The sequence below is a fragment of the Haliotis rufescens genome, unplaced genomic scaffold (assembly GCF_023055435.1).
Source record: "Haliotis rufescens isolate VD_foot unplaced genomic scaffold, xgHalRufe1.0.p SCAF_2, whole genome shotgun sequence".
Classification (NCBI taxonomy): Eukaryota; Metazoa; Mollusca; class Gastropoda; order Lepetellida; family Haliotidae; genus Haliotis; species Haliotis rufescens.
The window spans coordinates 44,641,805-44,656,249 of NW_025963890.1; the positions used below are offsets into that span (position 1 = coordinate 44,641,805).

General features: G+C 37.1%; 1 long non-coding RNA gene across 2 annotated transcripts in view; it reads left to right on the forward strand.

The window, feature by feature from the left end:
* Positions 1-11,695, forward strand: part of LOC125382081 — a 58,599-nt gene extending 46,904 nt beyond the window's left edge. For both annotated transcript variants that reach the window (XR_007222276.1, XR_007222277.1), the window contains exon 14: positions 11,458-11,695. This is a non-coding gene — a long non-coding RNA (uncharacterized LOC125382081). The remainder of the gene's footprint in view (positions 1-11,457) is intronic.
* The last annotated feature ends 2,750 nt before the right edge of the window (positions 11,696-14,445 follow it).

Here is a 14,445-nt window from a genome sequence, read left to right on the forward strand (position 1 = left end):
GGTCTTGAAATTCAGTTCGTTGCCAACTAGGTTTATAGTAAAGAATATGTAAAAAAAAATGTTGAAAAATATGTACTTTAATAATTCTAAAAACATAAGAATATATGTGTCCTTTTAATTACACTATAATTTACACTGGTATCGCTAAATGCAGACATGGTGTATATTTTAAGAATACAGGAAAACAACAATTAATTAAAAAAATCTGTTGAACAACATTATTATGTTTTCCCTTCGCATTTTCGGAGGGATCGTAACTAACGTATTTGCATCAGCTCATCATTCCAAGTCAAAGTTACATTTATGGAATACATTGTAAATATACTTATAGTTGATTCGTATAACATTCCATACATAATTAGTGTATCATCTGTTACAATAGCGCTGTTAAGCATAGGTCATAATAACATAAGACATACTTTATAACATTTCCAGTCATAACTCACTTCTTGACACAGACCAATCCAAGTCACATTGACATACAAGAGTCAAATAACAACATACATGACTTAAAATGAGTCATCGTATCGCATTTATTTGTTATTTGTTGACACCCATACGAGTACGCATCGTTTATGTAGTTTCAAACTTTACAATCAACTGAAACCCAATGTTTTGTTAGGACCAAACAATAGAATTCCTGATAATTAATGATACTGGTATTTGTTAATGCTTTATTTGACCCCTCAGGAAAGTATTGAACAATATTTATCATTGTTTATAATTCAAGGAATACAACCTGTATTATATCAGTGTCATTAACCATCCTACTATTATCGCATTTTAGGAATCTTTTGATTTTCAAAAGACGTTCTCTCTCAATAATATATTGTGTAAGTAACCATATCTTGCTTCCAATGCCTCATGCGCATGCGTAAGGCGGAAAAACTTCGCTTCTTTCCAACCACAGTCTGTCTTGATGCAAAATATTGGGAAGGCGAGTGGGATTACTCCTGATCAAATCAAAGTTACACAAACTTCATGATTTCCATCCAAAGTGGGACTCTAACCATACACTCATTATTTTGTGTCTAACTACTTACTCCAAACCATCATTCAAGAAAGTTTTGACAAATAATAGGTGCATCTAATTTCAAAAGGCCCTCAGATGGTCCGATTACAAAATGAGTGCCAAGGATATATACAAAATATGTGGTTTACTTACATAGGGCTGAAGTTCGGTTTGTGTCGAATTCAAAACTTGTTACATTATCAAAATATCTTCTGATCAACTTATAACCTGTCTCACACAATAAAGTACAACAGTTAACTAACCTTCCAAAGCTGTAGCTATGGTAATATGCCATCCCACACCATAAACAACCAGCCCTATAATGATCATGCTCCAGGATCGGAGGTCGTACATACTTCTCGCCTGACGCATTCGGGCAACAAGTGATATTGACGTCCACCAACCCCAATATTTTGCCATGCATCTTTTCATCGAGATACTGTCTTGGAGGCAATTTCACACATTTCTTTAGCTCTGTTACATATGTGAATAAGAGGTCTCGGACATGCGCAGGTTCTGTTCTTGCATGTTGCAGGAGATCGCGTTACCTGCTACGCACCGATTTTACCCATGCCCATCTCAGGTACGCCCATTGTAAATCCTTACATTCCGTATGTTTTGTAGGTTATATATCGTCGCCTTAGAACGATAATGCCCTGTAAATAACATTTTATAATATGGTGCACTGTATAATATGAACTTAAAATATATCTATGTTTTTCACAGAAAACAAACATTTAGTATGTTTTAAAGCAAAAGCTATTATATATCCATCTTCTCATTTACAGATAAATGTTATTTTAATGTGAGAATACCAAATAATTTCGGACATTTATTTGAAGATCCATACTGTTCTATCATCATTTCTATTGTTTTATATTTTCCATTTATTACCGATCACTATTGTCAGATGATATATTTTGTCATATCGGTATAGATTCTCAAATTGAATTATTCCCTATTACTTTGGTCCAAAATAGAACAGACGAAACAAGATGATTTGACAAAATATAATCAATACTATATTCATTTCAAGAAAGCCAACATTTCACGGGGAATGTAACAATATTTCCAAAGGTTGATTGAAAGAAACATATTTAGTCTGTTATTCTGAGTCATTATTCACAATCTCTCTGAAGTTTAAAAGGAACACTTTTATGTTTAACCGATGCACGCTTGAATGTTTTTCTAACAAATTCGAGGCATCACTATATATTTTGCATAAGCAGTCATCACATCATTGGATTCTTTAATACAAACTTGAATACAGGATGCACTTTAAAACAAGTAAACGTGACTCTGGGTGTGCTTGCGTGCACACACAGAGAGAAGAATCGCTCGAATGGACACACACGGATTGAGAAATATTATTATGATTGTTTTACAAGAAGATGGTAGTCCTATTACAGTTTGATTTACAAGTGTACATTTACCGCCAATTTCTTCAAGCAAAGCGTTATGAATGAAATCATACAATTTATTTATCAAATATGCTGAAACAGAACCGTACAAGATTAAAACTGAACAAGGTTATATTTAATATGTATATGCTCCCTCACAGAGATTCACTAATACCAAAAGGGCAACATGAGAGTTGTGTACTGGAGCATTGTCTTGCAGCAGACGGACACCCTTGGTCAGCATGCCACGCCTCTTAAGCTTGATAGCATCCCGCAATTTCCGCAGCAGTGAAGCATAATAAGCTCCTGTAATTGTGGTACACTTTGCCAAGAAATCGATCATCACTACTCCGTGCTGGTCCCAAAACACCGTGAGCGTGACCTTGCCTGCAGAGGGTTGGACACGTGCCTTCTTTGGGGGTGGTGACTCCACATGCTTCCATTGCATCGACTTAACTTTAGTCTCGGGTTCATAGTGATGGACCCATGTTTCATCCTGTGTGATAAGTCTGTCAAAAAAGTTTGCCTGTTTTTTTTGGCACATGTCCAAAAGATCCTTTGAGCAATTGACTCGTTCCTGCTTTTGGAAAGGTGTTAGCAACCTGGGAATCCATCTTATGCATGTTCGAATTGTCATTGATGATTTGTTCCACAGACCCTACACTGATCTTGACATCTTGTGCTAACTGGCGAACAGTTATACGTCGGTCTGCCAAAATGGCGGTCTCCACTTGATGGATAGTGTCCTCATCAATGGCTGAATGGGGGCGACCAGGAATGGCAGCTGTTTCCATAGATGTCCGACCACACTCGAACTGGCGATGCCAGTGTTTAACAACGCCATATGATGGGGCATCTTCCCCATAAGTTGCTTTCATTTCATCGAAAGTTTCTTTTGGTGTTCGACCTTTCAAATAGAAAAACCTAATCACTGCTCGGTATTCTACTGGCTCAATTGTCACACCCTACTCGATCATAACACCTGTAAAAGTGGTAAGATTAATAGTTCGGTGCTGCAAATTCAGACATAACCCTTAGATACATGTATCATTACACATGTGAAATTTCAACCAAATATTATAACCCTAAGTGGTTTAGGGGAAATGTTTAATGAACACCCCTCGAAAAACATTAGATATGCTCGAAATAACAATAACGAAAAGGAAACGTATATTTTGAGAAAGTTTGAGGACAGTTGCTTCTGCAAGATCCTGCATCAGACAGATACAGTCAGGTCTCCAGCCCATAATACATGTTGACATAATGTAGATCATACATGCTTATATACTATGGCGTTATGTTAAGACAAATAGTTTTAGAATACGTTAGAACAGTGATGAGTTATGTATTTCATAACTTTAGATAGGAAAAGTCCAATGTGTTTTAAAGTTCTTGTGGAGTTTGTTGACATAAGGTTTGAAAACTGTTGAAATGTGGTAAAGTTGATTTCACTTTCAGCAAATCATTCTCTTCTTGCAGCTCGGTATCTGTCACAGATTGACAATACATGATACTCATCCTCTATTAGAGTTAAGCCTTTAGAGTGGCAATACACGTACACACGTTCTTCATATGGGATTTTAGAATGTCTTCCAGTTTCAAATGCAAGTTTAAAGTTGTTACACCTGAACATACATTTTAAGCTTTTATAACAAACAGAGATTTCACATGATACTAAGCATTTTGCTACATTAAGGAGAGATTTGTACTGTGAGTAATATTTGCATTTAGATGAGAGCTCTATGGAGAGATGCCAGTTTTGAGAAAGACAGATCCTGCATCGGCTTCTGAGAACTCGATATTTCCCTGACATCAATATATAGAAACCCATGATTAAGTAACTGTTATCCCAAATATAACATTCTTTCAATCCAGGACGTTTGCAGAGTCAATGTTCAGCTTCTTTTTTTCGCAAAGGCAAATTACAAGCCGGCAACACGTTAATTAATGACACGATAATAAGATAATAGTTCATTGTTTGGTCCACTTTAATGAAAGTAAATACTGATTGTCTTAATGCCCAGTAGCATTGGTTCTAAATATTAACAAGGTGCCAAGATTCGTAAATTTCGCAACCTCAAGCAATGACGACTAACAATATGAAAAAAAACCCTGCAGAAACCCCCTTTAATATCACCTTTAAATTCCAAAAATTCAGCGAGGATATACTCATTCGACAACACTTTTTAATCAATCAGATCAGGGAACATACCTACTTTTATGTTACAATGTACTTTGGATCTACTGGTGATATTGACGTGAGCATGGCTACAATGTCGTCGTGTGTATCCTACTATTGTTTGGAAATGAATTTAAAGACACACTCTTTCAATGTTATTTACAATCTTGTACAGAGACTACGTTTCTTTGAGTATAACGGCTGTCGCCTGTCATAATGTCAACTATTAGTCCATTTTGAAGTGCCCAAAATCGTGTCATTCAGAAAAAAAGTTTTTTTGCAAGATATATAACTTAACAAGAAAACGTTCCCTATTTAAAACCTGAGAGTTACGTATTTGTTTTAGTGTTCTATGTTTCACTAAAAAGACAAAAAGACGAACTGTACAATGGAATGAAACTCATCGCAACCGTTCACTCTCTGTGCTAACATTCTACGGTTCGGGATGATAACCAGATGCCTCTATCTCCACATAAATTTGAACTTTATTGGCCGAAATTTAAGAGATTTGGCCGGTATATTTCTAAATAATTTATATATTTCTTTTTGACTGGGAACAATGCTTTATCTTCTTGTTTTTGTAACCATGTTTTGACATTAGACACTGATTAGACGTGGTACATATGATACAATTTCAAGTTTCTCGGAAATTTCGTTTAGCGTCAGTTCAAGATTATTGCACTTACATAGTCGCATGCATATATGCACGCACACACGCACGAACGCGTGGTTGCGTGCGTGCGTGCGTGCGTGCGTGCGTGCGTGTGTCTGATTGTACTAATACGGATGAATGCTGGTTTCGTTGTGCTAGCCCCCGGAGATACCATGCCCCACTTTAACATACATTCCCCACTGCGACACAGTATACTGATTCCAGTGCTAGTTTTATCCCAGTCATGCAAGGCACCAGTAAGGGTAACACGAAGTACCCTCTTTTAACGTCTTTTGCAATGGCATGGCCGGGATTCAAACCGCTTACCTTCCACCTTCCTAGATGATCTATCCACTAGACCACAGAGATGGTTGTATTTACTATGTACATGTATGCATTTTTACTATATGTTGACTTTGCTTTCTTGTTGTCAACAAATATACAGCAAACCTCTCCTACTTCTTTGACCGATATATATTTATTAGTGAGAATTGTGTAAATAGCTGATCAGCACTTTAAATGTTACTTACCACTCAAGGATTTGCTGGCACTGACAATTACCACAAACAAAATTACACAAGTCCCTTCTACCACACAACTCTTTTTCCATCAAGAAGAAAATGTTTCAACACAGTGAATTATGTCTATAATGATGTCAATGCTACTGTCGAACCAATTCGACAGAGTGTGTCACAAGCCGTGAACACATTCGACAGGTGAATAGCTAACGACACCTCACAATAAAACTCGCACTAACTATACTAAACCAAATTAAAAACTTCACAATCCTAAAATTTTAACATTTTGACCAGTTATCATTGTGGGCCCTTATTGTGTAATGGCCACGTATTGGCTTCAGATAACACCCGTTTTTGTGCAGGTAAATCGATCAAAATCATGTGCACAGCACAATAGTGGCAAAAGTGGTTTTTCACGTGCAACTGGTCACGTGGTCATAATACCGAACGTGTTTCCAGCCATACTTGTTAGCAGTCATTAACAAAAAAAGAAAAACACAAGAAAACAAAAGTCTTTACGGCCATTTGTCATGCCACGCCTTTCAAATGCGCAACGTGAACGTGCCATCGGCATGTTGCAGACGGGAACGTCCGTAGGTGAAGTCGCAAGGACGATGGGTTGTAGTCGACGGACTGTTTATGATTTACAGACGCGTTTACAGCAAACGGGTACCACCGCTGATCGCCCTCGGCCAGGTCGACCACGTGTGACGTCACATGCAGAGGATCGTCAGATTGTCTTACGTCCCTACGTAACCGATTTTTCGACGGTTACATCAACCAGAAATGAACTGTTTAAGAGTAGACTGAGTGCGCAAACTATTCGAAACCGTCTGAGAATACACAGACGTCAACGTCAATTGTGGGCACAGCGATACTTACGATGGAATCAGAGGAATTGGAATCAAGTCGTCTTTAATGATGAATCCCGATTTAATCTTCGACTTGCTGATGGTAGGGCGAGGGTGTGGAGGCGCCGTCATGAACTTTACGCCCAGTGTTGTGTACAGGAAGTTGACAGATTTCGAGGCGGAAGTGTCATGGTGTGGGGTGCTTTCTGTGGCAATGCACGTTCCAGGCTTCTTGTCATCAGTTGCAACCTCAACGTTGCTGCTTACCGCCACCAGGTACTGGCACCAGAACCTCTGCCTTTTATGGCAGCACATAGACCCGGTTTGATCTTCCAACACGACAATGCCAGACCCCACACAGCTATTTGGACAAGGAATTTCCTTCAGAACGCGGGAGTCAACGTCATGGACTGGCCGTCAAGGTCTCCCGACCTCAATCCCATCAAACACGTCTGGGATGCTCTTGGCAGAAGTCTGCGCACTCTCCAGAACCAACCACAGAATTTGCAAGATCTTGGCATCATTTTGCAGCAACAATGGCGTCGTCTTCCCAATCATGTGTTCACAAGCATCACAAGGTCCATGCGGAGGCGTTGTGTGGCAGTTGTCAAAGCACATGGTGGCCATACACGCTACTGATCTTGTGTGCCATCACATGCTCGTGCTTGGGACTTATGATTTAAACTGTTGATGTTATTACCGAATACCGTAGGTGCTTGGAACAAATTATGGTTACCAGCGTTAATTGAAATCCTTCTTTGGACACTAATGATTAAAAATTGCCTTCTCTGATACATTTGTCCGTTGTTGATCATATATGGGATTACTTTTAAAAATGTCATTTATAATACGTATGGTATGCATAAATACTCAGTTTGCAAAATATGAAAACTTTCTGTAGTTTATTTACCTCAAAAAGAAAACATCTCGAGTCAAGAAAGTATTAGCCATATTTCTTGGCACATAACTACCAGAAACGGCCATTGTTGACTTTGGCACTTTACGTTGAGCGGCATGCAGTCCGATATTTTATGTACAATTTTATCATTTTTCTCATTGATCATAATTTTGTGTTACCTACTGAAAAGAAAACAATCAAGTTCCTTAATTGCTAAAGATTAGCAACTTTCAGGATAATTAATTACAAGCAAAACCAATCTGAATCATACCATTATCGATTGGATGAAAGTTGTACGATCATGGCAACGGCGGTAAACAAACAACTCAACATGCATCGTGATCCTGTAATACTATTACAATCCTTTTATATATCCAAATTGATTTTCTAGAATTGTGTACACGAATGTATAAATCCTTGTAAAAATATCTCATTTTTATCGAGTTTGCAAACGTTTCGTTTGATAAACTTTTCGGCCTTCACATGCTGTTGATAAGCGTAGTTACACGTTTGGGCGTGGCATAACTCGCGATTTGCTCAGTTTAACAAAGTCAACAAAAACTACGAATAATGACAAATAGTAACTGGAATACATTATAGGTAAACCATTCAATAGTAAAATAATGCAGATTACGAAAAATAATCAAAATATTTCCAATTTTATCGGTCATTTCTGAAACCGGAAGCACGTACCCGCATGTCAAACATCGAGGCAAAATATGCAAAAGTTAGCTATCATCAAGAAAATTCCGAAATAAATTCAAATTCAAACGAAATTACATAATTTACTATTTTTCGTCACCTGTTTACTTTGTATTGACCTGGGTAGCAGTCTTCACTTCTATGTTTCATAGTTTGTCGTGATTGCCGCGGACGCTTAACATCAAATTTGTAAGTCTGTCTCCAAAACCGTACTGGATTCAACGCTCGACGATTTAAGAAATATTTTCTGAAAACGACGGCAGTGAAGAGCGATATAACATATTGATATGTTACAATAATAACAAAAACATAATATTGCTATTGGTCTGTCATTGCAAGAAGGACAATTTAGTGATTGCATAGGGAAAAAAGGTTTTCAGCAGTACATGTATGCGCAAAATAAACCACATAAGGTGACATGGAGTGTGTCTGACAGGATAAAATACATCCGACAAGGGTAATCATGTATACAGGGACATTTCTTTTCACTCCACCCAGAAGGCTGAGACAGATGGAACATGACATGGACCTATACTGACTGGATGTTAAGAAACCTATGAAATAATCAAGGATGTTCGATCCAAGGCTGGTGATGATCTGAATTTATTTTGAATTGTTGTACATCACACTGACTGACTAACGAAAACCTGTTGACCACAGTTCACAATGGTTCATTTCCTTTAGAGATATGCATGATCGTCACTGTCACACACCTGAGCATACTGCAATAAAACTGGAAAGTCCTGCCAGACTAATTACATAATATTTCATTGGTGAAAACCCAGAAGAAAATACAGGTGTGATATTTTCCATGCACTTATCTCCAACAGAACACAACTGCAAGAATTGTCGATGTGCCCAAAAGATAAAATTTTCTTATAAATCATATGGCTAATTCACCAGCTTAAGTGTCACCCTGGTCCTTGTGATTAAACAAACAAAAATGTCATGTACTGTTTCAGGAAATTAATGTATCATATTCATGTTACAATTAGTTTTTAGAATTGTTTTGTTTGGAAACTTACCTCTTAATGCACAAGATTAATGTCCAAATGAGTTTTGTATGTACATGTTAAGGATCTTATCTATTTATGTCTTATTCATGGACTACCAGAATTAAGTAATGACATCAAATAGTAACTTCTTCCCATAATTGATGGTCAGGTGAAAGATAATAATTGTTGAATAAAAATATGTTTGAACTGAAAATAATAATTGACGTTTGTTCAGTTACACTGTGCTGTTGCATTGACCAATGTATAGTGTCCATACACATAATCATTGTGGTAAAAGAAATAACTAAAAATATGAATATAACTTAAATTTTTAAAGCTGTGAACAGCTGTAAAAAATGAAATATTAACAGATCTATCATCAATACGCAATCATTACGGTCATCATATTTTAGGAATAAATTTTAAAATGCTCGGTGAAATTGTTCAATAATCATGCTAGAATCTATAAAAGGAAAACTATCCCAAATTCATTGTGAAACTAACACTGAAAATATACATGTGGTATTTTATATATATATATATATATCACACAGTTGCGTTTATCCTATCATATTCAGCAACGCATGAATGTTATTTTGAAACACGTGTTGTCACGCTCATTTTCGCGCATCTGCTGTGGAGTGTGATCATTGCTGATCGACGATGCCGATAGAGTTATTGCGTGGAACACAATTATTAAAGTGAAAACAAAAGTATCGGCGTGTACATGGCAGAAAGATGAATCATATCCATTTACATTCAACGTAACTTCGACTGTTGATCCTTAAATATCAACAAAAGTTCAAATAAAGTCATCCTCTACCGTTTCCGGCTCACAGGTGCATGCAAGGTCAAACGGATAAAATAATACGCCAGTTATATCGTCAAAGTGACATTGTTATTTCATATTAATGGAGGTTTCTGATACTATGTATTAGTTTGTGTTAATTTTCTATGTGACAGGCAAAATATTTCAAAATTTACTGTTATTGTTTTGTTAGGAAAGATTATCAACAGAACACTCCTGAAACATTGCTATCAGAATCTATCTCTCTTCATAATAAACGGGAAATGACAAGTGAAACATTCTTCGATTGAGAAGATAGGCAACTTTCGCCAAGGCATATTTATGAAGGCATTGTAACTCTATTGACATTAAAATAGCAATATGTTATGCTGAGGTCGAGCGAAGCGCGCAGTGTTCGATTATCGTACGTCTGCTAGCATCACGACACGACACGACATTTGTAATCTGTATATCGTAAATATTCAATCAAAACACTTGAAATAAGGATTGGTTAATATTTATGAGTGATTAATTGTTTCTTTTATAACCTGACACTTTAGATTAACACCAATGTTCGTATTTCAGCAACTGACATGATGACCTTGAAAATATATTTACTGAAATGGTTCATAATTTGCAATCGTGCTGTTATTTGCAGATGAAAAAATCGAATTTATACTCAGTTAAAATAAAGATGTCGGAAATCTGATTATTGAAATCAATTTGCACAAATATAACGATGTAAAACGGTTCCTAGCATGAAACGCAAACCACTTTCAATAACGTAGTTCAGGTTAGTTAGAACATTTACAATTTTTACGTTTGCTTTTGTCTTAACCCCTGTATGTCAGGATATTTTTATATGACAATGTGTAATTTTCTATCAGGTATTAATGTGCAAAATAGTGGTTCAAATGTCCCTTGTTTAATGAAGCACCGACCGTTTAACACCACCCACCCTCTTTACAGCGCCTATTGCATAAAACTTATCCAGCAGGCAGCGTAAAAACAATTCATCGGGCTAAAGGTTGACATTGACACTTTGAAGGAGAATGTCTACTTGTATCACTTTTCTAAAGAGCATAAAATACTTGCTACCTGTATAAATAGCACAACTGCATGTGTGTACTGATCCGATCAAATGACCTTGATGCATGATTTCAAGAAGAATCAGCAGATTTGTGATCAGTGAACGCTTCAATAGGATTCATTATAGTTCCAAAATTCACCTAAAATTGTTGCAATGCCAAGATGAAAGTATAGGTTTCTTTCTCAACTCTAGAGTAATGCTGCTGGTGCTTTTTAAAATTTCTTTGACAAGTAACCAAAAGGTTGGTTTCATGACATCTTCCTGTAACAAAATACCACCGGCACCGGCACCGGTAAGTGAGGGAGAGTGGGGAGGACAGGGAGAGGAATATCTAAATAAAATGAAACAATTTTCAGTGAAACTTTTGTTCCAGATATACCGCTGACTGTGTTTGTTCCTGTGGTTCTGCTGCTGGTCATTGCAATCGTTGTGATACTGTGTCTGTGGTGGCGCATACACAAGAAGATCATGTAAGTGGACTTGTTCACTCAACCTTATCTACCAAAGTTCGGGACATGGTTTTGAGTGCAAAGAGATTGAATTGAAAACGTGGTGAATGCATACAATTTAATCAGGCGAGTCGACCATGCAGACAGTGTGGTGAACAATGTTTGTTTTGGCATCAGTGTGGCTGTCTTCACAGCTGCGATTCGATAATGTACTGGAAAGGACAAATAGCTGCAACAATATCTCAATTTGTGTCACCTATGTGTGTTTGGTATTTCGATCATAATGGCAGTGAGACTGTGTTGGTGACTGATAAGGAGGAGTCCTTACCAAGATAGTCTGTACAGAACTAGCATAGGACATAGCTTGACATGTTTTTTAAATGCAATTAGTGAGTGAGTTCAACGTCTCATCGCCATTACTTTAGCCGCATAGAGATCACATTATAGCTTTGTTCGAAACCTCCAACGATTTAAAGGTTCTATCGATTGCATAACATTTTATGTTTTGATGTATGTCCGCAGTAGGAGGAAAAGGGTGATAGAAGAAGAGTTTCAACTACGAAAACCATTTAAACATAATAAAAGGTGAGTCTAATATATAGCAATTGCAAAAAGAGCGCTATCGAGACAATGATGTTCGGTTTTGTAGAGATATTGGAAAAGGAAATGATTTTATAGGCGTAAAAATGTGCTTCTTCAATTACGATATCTATTGGCATGATGGGAAACTGTAAAAAAATGTCATAAACGTGAGTATATATACTTCATGTTTACATACTAGTAGACGATCATTCCTCTGAACCATAACAAATCACTTTAAAATGAAATTGATGTTTTCTCAGAATCAAGCATGGTAATCACATGCACACATTGTCATGATGAACCATAATGCCCCTGAAATTGCACATGTATCCCGGTCATTAATTGCATGCATAAAATCCCATGAGTACAAAATTCGTCACACATTCACAGTACACTTGGGGCTGAATCATTTAAAAGACGTTGAAGTGTTTAAAATGTGAAATGCATTTGCACTAACGGTGCAATTAGAAGACTTGAAGCTGGAATTGTTAAAAACCTTGCTAGGCCTTTTGGGGTTCACCATAACACCATACAGTCCCTCTGGAGTCAAAATTAACAGACTGGCAACACCATGACCAATGTACCTCCAAGAGTAACGTCACGTCGGCAAGATAATAATTTATTGGTCCAGATCTTGAATACATCTGACAAGCCTTCCTTAACCATCTTTGTCCCTGCTAATGGTGGTCATACCAGGTACTGACTAGTAAACGGATAATTAATCCCATAGTAGATCTGTCAAGCAATAAAAACTTCTCATGGTTATGTATTATTGCATTACACATGTCCTTCTCGTGACGGCTTTTTCTATTATGTCTAAGGTTGAAATCTATTCGTTTTGTTTGATAACACTGGTGGACAGAAATATGGTAACCTCAGTAACCAAATTGTAATAATGGAACGCAGGCACTGGAATTTATATCTGGGATGTGAGCAATGCAGAACTTACTTCAAAGGAAGATTTCATTGTTTTTTCTCCTGTTGAGACAGGCTTTGACACAACTTTAGAGTGAGTTCAAATTTACTTTCAGCGTGTTTGTTTGTTTTCCATGTTTAATTTGAACAATATTTGAAAATTTAAGGTGTAAAAAGGTGTGTGAAAGTATTCTAATCCTTATTATAGGAGGTACTCTATCATCTCGTGTCATCCCCATCATAGAGAGCAAAAAAACCCATCCAACTCAATGGAGTGAAGTTTCAAAAAACACATAAAGAAGCCGATCAGTAATGTCAAAAGAGATTTATCAATTTTATAGATTACGGAAATAATTTTGCAATTCAACTTTATTTGTAGATTAATATAATGATTAACTATTGCCAAAATAACTGACATGAATGTGGGCCAAAAGAAATACAGGGGGAGCTCAGCGATTCTACAACGTTAATACACTGGTAGAATCAACTCTCTGGGCTATATACAAAGGGAAACCACTAAGGGAAACCACTACCATCTAGAGTATAAACTTTATACTTTAGCTGCCCTTGAGTTATCCAAAAGTTAACGGATGTTACTACTCGCTTGCAGACAACTTAGGTTTTCATCCTTCCCTGGATTAGCGAAATAGTATATTGTTTCACACTTCTTTCAGCATTGAGTCGGGTGGGAAAATTCTTATAGCTATGAACTCAATAGTTATGTGGTCGCAGTTAACGGTATTTCTAACGTTAAATATGTGGTGTATTATTCATGTTGTTAAAGTGTCGATTTGAATCATAGATTTTTACAAAATAAAGAGGCAATGTTTGAACGTAAAGCAGATTATTTACGTAAAAACAAGCCCCTGTTTTGCACGCCATTTTGTCAAGTTTATTCAGGGACTACAGCCGTCTTATCTACTTCAGATTGGTCCGGATCAATTGTAGATTTCGATTGTTGCTTACAATGATCTTAGCCTATAATCGCTTTGTGCAAGTGTATGACGATGGTAGCCGAAGCCTAAGATTGTAACCTGCATGATTTACAATAATGGTAGCACTAAGATTGCTCTGTACAAGTGGACCCTGGTGTATTTATTGTTGCTACGTAACCATGATTACAAATGTCGTGTCTACCTAGAATGCCATGTTGTTACCTCGTGGAATGATATTTGTTTCCAGAAGTTCACTTCCTCACAAACCTCTTTTGTTTCAGGCATTCCCCTTTGATGATAAAGAATCCATTACACAATCCACTACACAAGTGAGATCTGTTTGATCTGAATCATGGCGTTTTGCAGTAAAGTTGCTGTTCACCTATGGTGATATTGCCACGGCACTTTTGTAGAGTAGAGTTCAAAACTTCGTTTCCCACCCGGTATAGAGTGCTGGGCCGAGCTTGTTTACATGCCTGT